The sequence below is a fragment of the Bufo bufo genome, chromosome 1 (assembly GCF_905171765.1).
Source record: "Bufo bufo chromosome 1, aBufBuf1.1, whole genome shotgun sequence".
In the NCBI taxonomy this organism is placed as follows: Eukaryota; Metazoa; Chordata; class Amphibia; order Anura; family Bufonidae; genus Bufo; species Bufo bufo.
This window is the reverse complement of record NC_053389.1, coordinates 68932013-68941482: the sequence shown is the minus strand read 5'-3', so window position 1 is coordinate 68941482 and position 9470 is coordinate 68932013.

Below are 9470 nucleotides of genomic sequence, written 5' to 3'. Positions count from 1 at the left end.
ATGGGGTTCAGATCAGGTGAACAAGGAGGCCATGTCATTAGATTTTCTTCTTTTATACCCTTTCTTGCCAGCCACGCTGTGGAGTACTTGGACGCGTGTGATGGAGCATTGTCCTGCATGAAAATCATGTTTTTCTTGAAGGATGCAGACTTCTTCCTGTACCACTGCTTGAAGAAGGTGTCTTCCAGAAATTGGCAGTAGGACTGGGAGTTGAGCTTGACTCCATCCTCAACCCGACAAGGCCCCACAAGCTCATCTTTGATGATACCAGCCTAAACCAGTACTCCACCTCCACCTTGCTGGCGTCTGAGTCGGACTGGAGCTCTCTGCCCTTTACCAATCCAGCCACGGGCCCATCCATCTGGCCCATCAAGACTCACTCTCATTTCATCAGTCCATAAAACCTTAGAAAAATCAGTCTTGAGATATTTCTTGGCCCAGTCTTGACGTTTCAGCTTGTGTGTCTTGTTCAGTGGTGGTCGTCTTTCAGCCTTTCTTACCTTGGCCATGTCTCTGAGTATTGCACACCTTGTGCTTTTGGGAACTCCAGTGATGTTGCAGCTCTGAAATATGGCCAAACTGGTGGCAAGTGGCATCTTGGCAGCTGCACGCTTGACTTTTCTCAGTTCATGGGCAGTTATTTTGCGCCTTGGTTTTTCCACACGCTTCTTGCGACCCTGTTGACTATTTTGAATGAAACGCTTGATTGTTCGATGATCACGCTTCAGAAGCTTTGCAATTTTAAGAGTGCTGCATCCCTCTGCAAGATATCTCACTATTTTTGACTTTTCTGAGCCTGTCAAGTCCTTCTTTTGACCCATTTTGCCAAAGGAAAGGAAGTTGCCTAATAATTGTGCACACCTAATATAGGGTGTTGATGTCATTAGACCACACCCCTTCTCATTACAGAGATGCACATCACCTAATATGCTTAATTGGTAGTAGGCTTTCGAGCCTATACAGCTTGGAGTAAGACAACATGCATAAAGAGGATGATGTGGTCAAAATACTCATTTGCCTAATAATTCTGCACGCGGTGTATATATGTAATTCACGCAGCACGTTGTATTTATTGGGTACCCAGAGCTGATTCTTCTCACCCTCCTCAACGTAAGCCGAGGACGGCTTAACTTAAAGTAAGGGGGAATGTAACATTCCGGAGTATGTCACTAAACTCCTTCTCCCTGCTACATCATGCTAGGTGTATATTTATTGTCATCCTGTGTAATCTAACATTGCATTTTCCATTACATGTATTTTTCAGGCCTGTTTTATATATTGTACTGTAATTTCCATGTACACCAGCAGGTGGCAGCAGTATGTAGCAGGATCTTAAACAGTTTAGTATATCTGGACTGGAATAGTTCATTCCAGTCTAGCTCCCCCCTCTTTGAGGAGGTGTGGAATGTTCCCACATCCTGCCTCATGGGGAGGAGAGGAAGTTCTAGTTAGTGTACCAGCCACCCCTGCTAGGGGCAGGCTGTTTTGGTAGGAGCTCCCAGCTACAGGGATCCCAACCTAGGATCCAGCCTCGACTGAGGCCAAGGATCACCCTTCCCAGACTGAGCCTTCAGCCTCAGTGCTGGGGGACAAGCAAGCAGCACCTCCAGAACTACAGATCTCCAGGAAGAACTATACCCTGCGAGCAGTCCTGAGAGTACAGATCCAGAGTCCAGGAGAAGCCAAATCCCCCCTCAGCTAGTCAGGCCCACACCAAGCAGAAGATAGAGCAGAAGACAGATACCTGCCAGATTCACTAGGCATATGTTAAGAAGCAGAATATATATTGATTCCTGCCACATATTGCCAATACCTGCTGGGACCCAAGACTTATGCTGTAACTCGTATGGATTCAAGCTGCATTAAGTAAAGACAAGTTGGATTATATCACCAGTCTGGATCTCATTCCTTACTACCAGAGTTCCTCAATTACTCCTGCTAACAACACTCATTTATTGCAAGTGAGCCAGGATCCAGGAGTCCAGCCGTACCAAGGTAGGAGACACTGTTGACATTACACAGAGACACTGTTCCCCCTCTGGCATTCCTCACCTGATACGTGAGTTATAACATCTTAAAGGGCCCTGCAATAGGACCTGCGCAAGCTTCAATTGGCGTCACAAACTACTCAGACTTTCATACACATATCCTGACCCACTGCAACATTGGCGATCGTACCATGGTCCTGCTCATTGCACTATGACATAGTGGTGAGGTGGAAGCAGCATGAGGAGACCACAGAGTGGCCCAATGACAGGGTCTGGAGGTGGAAGCAGTATGAGGAGGCCACTGAGTGGCACAATGACCGAGTCTGGAGGTGGCGGCAGCAGCATCAGGAGAAGGCCAACAAGTGGCACAATGACAGAGTCTGAAGTTGGCAGCAATATGAGGAGGCCACCGAGTTGCACAATGACCGAGTCTGGAGTTGGCAGCAGTATGAGGAGGCCATTGAGTGGCACAATGACCGAGTCTGAAGTTGGCAGCAGTATGTGGAGGCCACCGAGTGGCGCAATGACAGAATATGGAGTTGGCAGCATCAGGAGGAGGCCACCAAGTGGCACAATGAGCGAGTATGGAGTTGGCAGTATCAGGAGAAGGCTACTGAGTGGCACAATGACAGTCTTGAGGTGGCAGCAGTATGAGGAGGCCAACGAGTGGCACAATGACCGAGTCTGAAGTTGGCAGCAGTATGAGGAGGCCACCGAGTGGCACAATGACCGAGTCTGGAGTTGGCGACAGCAGCAGCATCAGGAGGATACCACAGAGTGGCAAGGTGACATAGAGTGGATATGGCAGCAGCAGCATCAGTATACCACAGAGTGGCAAGGTGACATAGTGTGGAGATGGCAGCAGCAGCTTAAGGATACCACAGAGTGGCAAGGTGACATAGTGTGGAGATGGCAGCAGCAGCATCAGGAGACCACAAAGTGACCCAGTGACAGAGTGGGGCGGTGGGTGGCAATACCAGTACCCACTGATGAAGGTGGGTGAAAGAAGGAGAACTTGGCATCAGATGTGTGGCATCAGAGTAGTTGCTGAGGCAGGTAGCCAGAAGAAACCGGTCTCTTTTTTCAAGGTTTGGATGAGGCAACATGGATGATCTTATCAGATGCATCAGGCATTGGTAGGTGGAAATCCTGGCTGATCTACGCCTGATTCATCTTGACAAAGGTCAGTCTCCCCCCATTTTGGGTGGACAGGCGAGTTCTCCTTGGGGTAACTATGGCCCCCGCCGCACTAAACACCCGCTCTGATGCCACACTACTGTCCGGGCAGGATAGCTTGTCCAGGGCAAACTCTGCTAGTTGCGGCCACAAATCCAGTTGGGCTGCCCAGTCAATGTGGGTTGGCAGGGTGCTGTACAACTATGCCACCACCTGCTGGTTCAGGTCCTGCTCCAGGTCTACCTGCTGCTCATGATGAGTAGTTTCTTCACTATACGAGTGAAGAAAGCTACTCATCAGCGACTGTAGACTCCTGTAGACTCATTTCTGCTGCTCCTGCCCACCCCACCCCTTCCAGCAGAAATGGCAGTGGAACGTGAGCGCAGAGGGCTCCCCCGGTCACACCTGCGAGAGGATGGAGAATGGCGCAGATAGGCAGCGGCCAACTGACTACATAGGATGTCTCTGTAGTAGTTCAGTTTGTCCTCCCTCTCAGTGGGTGTAAAAAAAGGCCCCCATTTTTGACCGATAGCGAGGGTCCAACAAAGTGGAGAGCCAGAAGACATCCCTCCGACGAATGCTGACAATTCGGCTGTCACTACGCAAGCAAGTGAGCATGCATCGGGCCATTTGTTCAAGTGACTCGGAGGGACTCCCTGCCTCCATATCCACTTCATACTGCCACGGTGTGTCTGGGTCCTCTGTCTCGTCTTCCTCATCGCCCTGTAGCTCCTCTGGCTGCTCCTGCTCCTCCTCTCCTGTCAGCTGAGTAGAAAAACCACCCATTTTGCTACACATTGCCTGTGCTCCAATGTCCTCCTCCCCGTCCTCCTCCTCTTCCAGTTCAGCTCCCACAGGGTTCATGTGGCCGTGAGATCTAGGCGCCACATCTCCTGTCCCCTGACCAGTGACCAGCCATTGTTACCAGCATCTGTTCCAGGACATGAAGCAGTGGAATGACGTCATTCATGCAGTACTCCTGGTGACTGACAAACAACAGGCGTCCTCAAAGGGCCTGAGTAAACGGCAGGTGTCACACATGAGCTGCCACTGGCTGACATCGAAGTTACACAGGGGAGTACTCCTATTCGCTTGGATCATCAAGAAATCTTTGAGGGCCTTTCTCTGTTCGTATAGTCGGTCCAACATATGGAGGGTGGAATTCCAATGGGTGGAAACATCGCATATCAGCCGTTCTGCCGCTGCAGCTCAAGGAGGGTATGCTTTGCGGTGTACAAGTGGCTGAAGTGCATGCAAAGTTTCCTGGCCATTTTTAGGATGTGTTGCAGATGGGTGGAAGACTTCAGGATGCGCTTGACAACCAGATTGAACACGTGTGCCATGCAGGGCGCATGGGTCAACCATCCTTGATGCAGCGCCAACACCATGTTCTTCCAGTTGTTGGTCACCATGGTTCTGATTTTGAGTTGTCGTAGTTGGAAGCGGAAGCAGCGTCACCTGGCCAAGTTGCTGGTGTGGCTGTGCAGGAACCAGATTAACCCAGTGGGCTGTAAAGGACATGTATTGTCCCTGACCGTAGTTATAGCTCCACACATCGGCGCTGCCTTGCACTTTGCCAGACACCGATAGACACAAGGACTGGCCCACCTTCTGTTCTACATATTTGTGCAGGGCTGGTACTGCCTTTTTTGCAAAGGAATGACGGCTTGACACTCTCCACCTCAGCTCGGCACAAGCCATCCGTTCTCTGAAAGGTGCTGTCCACCACTTGAAAAGGGAGGGACTGCAGCACCAGCAACTTGGCCAGGAACACATTCAGCTTCTGTGCCGTTGGATGAGTGCACGCATACTGCTGTCTCTTGGCAATCAATTCGGTGATTGATTACTGACGGAATGACTGATGAGGAGTAGAAGGAGGAGGAGCAGGAGCATCTGGACCAACAGAAGATGGGAATGACAGACAGCTCCCTTCAGCTGAGGTGGTGGAGCCTTGACTGCCTGAAACCGGGTGCATGCCACTGGGTGATGCAGCGGTTTCTGCGGCAGGCTGGGCCACCACATCGGAGCCATGGTTCTCCTAGGCCACTTTATGGTGATGCTGCATATGTTGGCGCAGGGCCATGGTGCCAACTTTGGCACCCTGGCCACGCTTCACCTTCTGCCCACATATTTTACATATGGCCATGTTAACCTCCTCCGGCGGCTTAACAAAAAACTACCACACCGCCGAGTAGGTGATTTTCCCCCCAACAGTCAGCACTGACTGACTAGTACCGCCGCTGCCTCCGTGAACCCCTGCACCACTACTTCCTGGGCAGGTAGACTGAGTAGTGTCTGCACGTCACTGATGTACTCTTCAACTTGCCCGCCTAGCGGAGGAAGCGGCGGATGTGTCCTCCAGATATAGGCTGGGCAGTAGCTGCTGACTGTCCTCTAGTAGCTCGTCCTCGCTGTATAGTGGAGCTGAGCCGACAGCATATAGTACTTCTCTGGCTGTGGGAACAGAAAAGGACAGAGGCAGTTTGAGGACAGGTGAGGGCGCAGGGCCTGCTCCCGGCCCATGCCAACTAAGGGTTATGTCTGACGAACCCACCGAGTGTTGGCTGGGGGTGTCTGATGTCACTTGGGATGAAGTGGATGACCGAGTTAATCAATCAAAAACTGCTGGGTTGCTGGTCAAGACATGACCGCTAGATGACACCGGGAGCTCAGGCCTCTTGCTACAAATCCTGCTTCCACACCCCCTTACTCTGCTGCAACCTCTGCCTGCCCCAGAAACATTTAGGCCTCTGTCACTCCTCTGTGTATGGCCTGGCACTTCTCTGTCTGACATACTTTTAGCTGAACTAAATAAATTAAAAGCAAATTAAAACACCCCTAAAAAGCAACAATGATATTTTTCTTTTTGTACTGAAATAGGCCACTAATCGCTTTCACCACAAATAACTGCAACAGTGAAGTGCGTATATATATATTTTTTTGTAATGAAATACGGCAATAAACTTTTTCACCACATATAACTGCAGAAGTGAACTGCGTATATATTTTTGTTTTTGTACTGAAATATGCCACTAAACGCTTTCACCACATACAACTGCAGAAGTGAACTAAGAATATATTTTTCTTTTTCCACAGATATAAGCCACTAAAGGATTTTCAACATAGCACTTACACCCCAAGAACAAATAGCTGGAATGACAGAGCTGTATAATGGCTATTTGGATCCCTAAATAATCTTTCCCTGCACTTGTAAATCGCTTTCCTATCACTGTCCCTAGCGCCTTCTGACGTCTCTCCCTGCACTAAGATGCTGTGAAATGATTCCTCCCTATCCTTTCCCTGCACTTATAAATCTTTTTTTCAGGTTTTTTTTTCACAATCAGGTTTTTCCTATTGCTGTCCCTAGCGCCTTCTCACGTCTGTTCCTGCACTCAGAATGCTGGAAAAATTTCTGAATCCAAGATGGTTGCCGTATTTATAGGGCTGTGACATCACAGGGCTGGCTGGCTGCTGATTGGCTTCATGCAGGCATGTCAATCTGGGTGATCTCGCCTTCCCAGAGTTCATTGCCCCATGTTTTCACACGTGCAGCCGCCATTTTAGGAAAACTTCAATTTGTTACCACGAAGCACGAGGAAATTCGTATTCTTTGCAAATCGAATTTTTCCTGAAATTCGGATCAAATTCCACTTCATCAGCTTCGATTCGCTCATCTCTAGTTATGACAGTGTCCTTAAAAAAAGTTAAAGTTTTTTTTTATCCTGCATGTGTGGCTGTGACCTCAGTATTATATGCTAATTAAGTGAATGACATGGATTACCTTGTGATCATGGCTCCTTTGGTGGGATATATTAGGCAGCAAGTCGGTTTTTGAATTTGGTATATTTAAAGAAAAATGGCCACATGTAAGGAACTTCGCAACATTGACAAGTGCCAAATTGTGATGGCTAGATGACTGGTGCAGAGCATCTCCTATGCAGCAGATCTTGCAGTGTGTTCCGGGTATGTAGTAATTAGTAGTATTCCAACCAAAAGGAAGGATGATCAGTGCCAGTTTTATGGGCACCCAAGGTTCATTAAAGCACGTAGCTAGCCTGTCTGGTCCAGTCCCACAGAAGAACTACTGTAGCACAGCTTGCTGACAAAATTAATGCTGGGTATAACAGAAAGGGACCAGAAGTTTGGAAAATTTATGTATTGAGCCTTTTGAGTACACTGCTTGCTCCAACAAGAACTACCTGTGTGGGAAATTATTTACAACCCCTGTTTAACGTGTACAGACAGTATTGGGTGTTACCTGCTATACCCACCTAAACATTGTATAGATAAGTGCGTCCCTTCATAGCAACAATATTCCCTAATGGCAGTGGCCTCTTTCAGTAGAATAATGCCTTGGCCACACTGCAAAAATTGATCAGGAATAGTTTTAAGACTTCAAGTTGATGACTCGACCTTTAAAGTCCCCAATCTGATTGAGCATCTGTGGGACGTGCTAGACAACAAGTCCAATTCATGGAGGCCGCACCTCACCACCTACAGAACTTAAGGTCTTGGTACCAGATACCACCACAGACTACCTTCAGAGGCCTTGTGGAGTCCATGCCTCGATGGGTCAGAGCTGTTTAGGCATGAGGAGGAACTATACAGTACTAGGGAAGTGGATTTAATGTTATGGCTAATCGGTATATTATCTGTAATGCTCTATTAGTAGAAACACAAAGGCTACACGAGGATGGAGTTCATTCATTTGCAAATGACAAAAACCTATAATAGTCTGTGAGACACATGTTTGCTGCAATGAAGATCATCATTTTGAAGAAAGAGTTGATTTAATGGTGTCACTAACAAAGAAACAGTTCAGTTGATAGGACGACTACTGTGTGGGTGGTGGATACTTCCACCAGGTCCTAAATATATTGGAAAAGTTATTCAATGAACAGAAAAAGAATCTGGCTTATAAGGTCTAGCTTTTACTTTCTAAAGTGCCATAATTTGACCTTCTAAAGGTCCTCAAACTTTTGAACCCTGTGAACCACATTCAGTTCTGAGTGATGATAGGGAGCCATGTTAAACTCAGAAGATGAGAGAAATATTAAAGGTGTTTTCTGGGCTTTTACTATTGATGACAGGTTACAGGTGTCGGACCCCCGTCGATCTGATAGGTCATCAATAGTAAAAGTTCAGACAATCCCTTTAAATGTGGGGAAAGAAGAACATATGAAAGTACCATCATTAACAGATTGATCCTTTTATTGGTCCACAAACCTATGTGAAGCAAGGGGTACAACTGGTATTGCCTAAGCGCTACATACCAAAGGAAGTAGGTACAATACCATCCAAATTGGCACCACGTGGATGTTAGGATATCTCTTCAATATTATCAATGTGAAAATGTTATTGTGTTCACTACCTATAGCCATTACCCAGAGCTCCTTCTATTATGAGCCACAAACTGAGGGCTTCGAGCTACTGGTTGATGAACACTACTGAAACATGGCTTCGAACCTGACACCTTTTCTTACTTTTCTTGTGTACAAACAGTTACAATTGGGGCAAAGTTGACGGCTGAGGAGTTGTTATCTTTGGTATATGTTTGCTATGTGCTGTTTTCAGTCTGTCTGCAAGAGTCTGTCACTTAAATCAACAGCAAAGTCCAAGGGGCAGCGTCAGACCTCCAACTATACAGAACTGGATGATCCTGAGTAAAGTCCACCTTCATCGCATCATATACAACGGCATAGTGCATCGTGTAATGCTGACGTGCACTGAGAAAGAACCATTTAAAGGAGAAATACAGTTCAAATTATCTTTTGATATGGTAGACACAGTGCCTTGCGTATGTATTTACTCCTCCCTGTTTTGTTGCTTTACAACCTTGATTAAAAATGGATTTTTTTGTTGGTTTGTACCATATACCGGTACACAACACGGCTACCACTTGGAAGGTACAAAATATTTTTACTTTGACGTTAGCAATAATTAAGACGATGTGGATCAGTATTCACCCCCTGAAAGTCAATACTTTTGGAGCCACCTTTTGCCGCAATTACGGAAGCAAGTATTTTGGGGTATATCTCTATTAGCTTAGCACATCTAGACACTGGGATTTTTGTCAATTTTTCCAGGCAAAACTTCTAAAGTTTCTTGAAGTCAGATGTGTAGAATTGGTGTACAGCAGTCTTCGTGTCATGCCACAGATTCTCCATTGGATTGAGGTCTGGGCTTTGACTAGACCTGTGATGACTAACCTCCAGCACTCCAGCTGTGATAAAACTACAATTCCCAAGATGCACACTTGCTTCGCTGTTTTCAGAACTCCAAAGAAATGAATGGAGCATGCTGGGG